A 4,949-nucleotide genomic window follows, 5' to 3' on the forward strand; every position below is an offset into this window, starting at 1 on the left:
GTAGGGGGTGTGCAGGAGGCAGCTGATGGATGTTTCTCTCTCATCGATGTTTCTAACTCTCTCTCCCTCTCCCTTCCTCTCTGTAAAAAAAATCAATAAAATATATTTTTTAAAAAATCCTAAAAAAAACTGTGCCCGGCCAGGCTCCTGCCTCGCGGGGTTAGAGGCGAGGATGCTGAGCCCTGCCCAGGAGGAAGGTGGGGGCACCCCCGGCAGGCCCACCGCCCACACTCTGCCGTCACGTGCCCGCCCCCCGGGCCGAGGCCCACAATGCGGCTTTGTGTGGCAGCTGGCTGGGCACACGCACGTGTCTGGGGCAGCCCTGGCCGGCCGGCCGGCGGTGCCAGCCCTGGAGGCCAGAGATGCCAGGCCGGGGCCGGAGGACGCTCCCTGCCCAACCCTCCAGGGCCCCAGGCGGGACGCTCTCTAGGAATCACCTGGGCTGGCCTGGGTGGGGCCCCAGGAGAGAGGGCAGCCGCCAGCCGTACCCCCAACGAGCAAGGCCTGGAGGGCACCCTGGCACCACTGGGTACTCAGCCCGCTTGGCCAGCGCTCCCAACAGAGCATCTATTTACTTATTGATCGATTGATTGATTTCAGAGAGGAGAGAGAGAGATGGAAACATCAATGTCGAGAGAGAATCATGGATCCGCTGCCTCCTGCACGCCCCCTACTGGGGATCGAGCCCACAACCCGGGCATGTGCCCTTGACCGGAATCGAACCCGGGACCCTTCAGTCCGAAGGCTGACTCTACATCCACTGAGCTAAACCATCTCCGGCCCAGCAAAGCATTTAGGTAGACTAAGAACATAAGGGCAGCCCAGACAATTTTTACAAAGCCGATTGTATTATTTAACTTTTTTTTTTTTCAGGTGCAAAAACATTCTGTTTTGGGGTGTGTGTGTGTGTTTAATAATATGTTTTTATTGATGTTTGGAGAGGGAGAGAGAGAGAAACATCCACGAGGAGAATCATGGATCAGCTGCCTCCTGCACGTTCCCTACTGGGAGATTGAGCGTGCAACCGGGGCATGTGCCCTGACCGGGAATCCAACCGTGTCCTCGTGGTTCATGGGCCGATGCTCCACCCCTGAGCCACGCTGGTCGGGCTGTCCCCTCCCGGCTGGACCGAGAGGTCCCCAGAGCCAGGTCCCGGCCAGGCCTGGTGGAGGTGACAGTAGGGACAGGCCCTGCGTGGGAGGCCCCAGGCCATTTGCATCACAAACTAGTTAGCTGGTGCGGGTGGGAGCTGGGGAACGCCCCCTCATTTGCATATCAAAAGCCATTGGCCAAAGCTGCTTTGTCCAGTCCCCGCCCCCCATGCTCCCTTAAACCACTGTGGGGCCCTTGGCAGCTGCCAGCATCTACCCACTGGGTCCCCATCCAGGAGCCTCCAAACTGCATCCCGTCTACACGCTGTGCTTGCTAGGGACCCGCAGGGCCGCGGGGCGCACCCGGAACAGGCCGGGGGGCAGGCCTGACCTCCGATGGTGGGATGAGCAATCCAGGTCCCCCCGGGATGAATGGTGTCGGGGAGCTGTAAGGAGAGAAGCCAACTGCCCCGGTACATGCACCTGCCCTTTTCGTGAAGCGTTATCTCTGGCAGCTTCCTACCGTGAGGAAGAATGCACTGGGCGTACAGGTTTGGAGACCCCAGGGAATTAAACACACAGCTGACCCTTGCCCTGGCCAGTGTGGCTCAGGGGTTGAGCATGGACCTAGGAACCAGGAGGCCAAGGTTGGAATCCCGGTCAGGGCACAGGCCCGGGTTGCGGGCTCGATCCCCAGTGTGGGGCGTGCGGGAGGCAGCCGATCCGTGATTCTCTCTCATCACGGATGTTTCTCTCTCTCTCCCTCTCCCTTTCCTCTCTGAAATCAATAAAAATATATTTTTAAAAAGTTATTAAAAAGCGAGCTCCCATTCACGTGGAGGAAGCCTCAGAGGCCATGAACTTGGTCTAAACCAGCTGCCAAAGAACATGGCCTCCATGAGAGAGAAAAACAGAAGGACGAAAGGACAGTGGACGTACTGAGGAAGAAATCACTAAGGAAAGGAAGTGTTTAAAAAATAATAATAACAAGCCCTGACTAGTGTGGCTCAGTGGATAGAGTGTCGGCCTGCGGACTGGGGGGTCCCGGGTTCGATTCCGGTCAAGGGCATGTACCTTGGTTGCGGGCACATCCCCAGTAGGGGGTGTGCAGGAGGCAGCTGATGGATGTTTCTCTCTAATCGATGTTTCTCTCTCTCTCCCTCTCCCTTCCTCTCTATAAAAAATCAATAAAATATATTTTTAAATAATAATAATATGAAGGGATATGAAAAAATAGCAAATAAAGTTTCAAAACATAATACAGAACGGAGGTGCATCAATATGTCACCGTATATATGTATAGACTGTCCACGAGGCCCCTCGAACCGTAAGACATGCAAAACATTCACTGTGAATAACGCCTTCTCAAATCGCCCCCCTTACACATCAAATCGCTCCCCCTATGGGGCATGTGCCCCGCCTTCCAGCGGTGGCCAACCGGTAATCCGCGGACCATTGTTGGTCCGTGAGGTCCGGAAGGTAGGCGACCGCTGGCTACTCCACCAACCTGGGTCCCCAGGTGCCTCAGGACCGACGGACGGACGGACGGACGGACAGACGCCTAGCCGGGGCCAGGACGAAGCCATGGGGATTTGCGAGATGCTTACGCGGCAACATGACCCGGCCCCTCCGAGATCCTCTCTCTCCCACCTTTTGGAGAAATGTCCCTGCAGCTGCAGACCAGCCCCCCGCCTGGCCTGGGGGTACCTCTGCCCCCGCCCCCGCCCCCACCCTCCTGGCGTGAACACCTGCTTCCTGGATCACTTGCCTTCTCTCTCTTTTCTGGGTCAACGTCTCCATTTTTCGTGAAGCGTTATCTCTGGCAGCTTCCTACCGTGAGGAAGAATGCACTGGGCGTACAGGTTTGGAGACCCCGGGGGGAATTAAACACACAGCTGACCCTTGTCCTGGCCAGTGTGGCTCAGTGGTTGAGCATGGACCTATGAACCAAGAGGCCAGGGTTGGAATCCCGGTCAGGGCACAGGCTTGGGTTGCGGGCTCGATCCCCAGGTGGGGGCGTGCAGGAGGCAGCCCATCCATGATTCTCTCTCATCGTGGATGTTTCTCTCTGTCCCCCTCTCCCTTCCTCTCTGAAGTCAATAAAAATACATCTATACTAATAAAAGGGTAATATGCTAATTAGACCGGGTCAACCAGCCATCTTCCGGATGTCTGATTTCCTTCTGGACAAAACCATGGTGGTGGGGGCCCAGGCAGAGGCAGTTAGGGGCGAGATCAGGCTGGCAGGGGAGGGCAGTTGGGGGCGAGATCAGGCTGGCAGGGGAGGGCAGTTAGGTTCCAGATCAGCCTGGCAGGGGAGGGCAGTTGGGGGCGACCAGGCTGGCAGGGGAGAGCAGTTGGGGGCGACCAGGCTGGCAGGGGAGGGCAGTTGGGGGCATTAGGCAGGCAGGCAGGTGAATGGTTAGGAGCCAGGGGTCCTGGATTGCGAGAGGGATGTCCCAGATTGGAGAGGGTGCCGGCTGGGCTGAGGGACACCCCCCACACACACCCCCGTGCATGAATTTCGTGCATCAGGCCTCTAGTTAAAAAAATAAAAGAAGAAGAAGGGCCCAGGGCTGCAGGGTCAGGGGCTGTGGGTCCGGTCAGGGGTTCGCCCCGAAGTTGGGCACCGGCCACTCGGGCGTTGGCCCAGGCCCGGAGGAGAATGGCGAGGGCGGAGGGCGGGCGAGCGAGCGCGGGCGCCTTGGAGAGTCAAGGGCAAGTGGACGGGGCCCGGGAGCGGGTGGGGGCGGACGGAGAGCTGGGCGCAGCCGAGCCTTTCCTTGGGGCGGTTCGCCAGCGGGTGGGTGGCGCGCAGTGGGCGGGGTCCCCGCAGCTGGCACCGTGTGGAGCCTCGCCCCGACCGACCGCGGTGGGAGAGGGGCGGCCTGGAGAAGTTGGCTGCGGGCCTGGGCCTGGGAGGAGGGAGAAGGAGGAAGGGGCCCCGCGTCCCCCCGAACAGCGCGCCGGCCGCCCCTGCACGTAGTTCCCCTCCCGCGAGCCAAGGGCGGCGGCGGGCGCGCCCCCCCCCCCCCCCACGCGGCCAGGTTACCGGCCGCAGCTCGGGGCCGGTCCGGCTCCGGCTGACCCAGCCTCCAGGGCAGCGCGGCCCGCACCAGGTCCCCGGCCCGCCCGGGCCCAGCCGGGGAAGCTCCCGGTGCCTCTCGCGCTCGCCGGAGCGGCCCCGCCCCAACCGTTGCCCCGCTCCAGACCGGGACGCGACGAGGGCCCGAGCGCGGAGGAGGCGATCGGCCTGGGTCTCCGGGCGCGGCCACCCAAGAGCCCTTCTGCGGTGGGTGCGGCGGGAGTGGTTCCGCCCCCAGGCGCGGCCGAGGGCCCCCGCACCCAGCCCCGGCGGGCACGCCTCCTCGTGGTGCAAACCTCGCTCCGGAGGGGAAGGAGACGCGGAGGCGCACCCACCCCGGCGCCCCTGGCGGGCGGGGCTGGATGGACAAAGGGGCGCCCCCCCCTCCCCCCCCCCCACCCGGCGATCGCCTCCACACCGGGGTTCCAGGCCGTGACAGTACAAAAGGTCTGGCAGGAAAATACCCCGCGGGGTCCCCGAGGCGGAGGAGGGCGGGCCCACCGCCTGCGGGTGACGTGCATCGGCGTGCCCGACTCCCGGCTCCACTGCGCGCCCCTCCTCCGGCTGGGCCAGCGGACACGCCCCTGGTCGCGCGTCGGGCCCCGAGGCGGGGTCTCGGCTCCCCTCGCGGCCCCGATTGGTCGGGCCGTGGAGACCCAATGGGGACCGCCCCTCACCTTGGGCACGCCCCCTGTCCGGGCGCGGGGTGCGCGCTCCCGGATCCCCCGCCCCCCTCCGCGCGCGCAGCTCCCCGCGGCCGCCGCCGCCGCCTG

This window comes from Cnephaeus nilssonii (genome assembly GCF_951640355.1).
Source record: "Cnephaeus nilssonii genome assembly, chromosome: 24".
In the NCBI taxonomy this organism is placed as follows: domain Eukaryota; kingdom Metazoa; phylum Chordata; class Mammalia; order Chiroptera; family Vespertilionidae; genus Cnephaeus; species Cnephaeus nilssonii.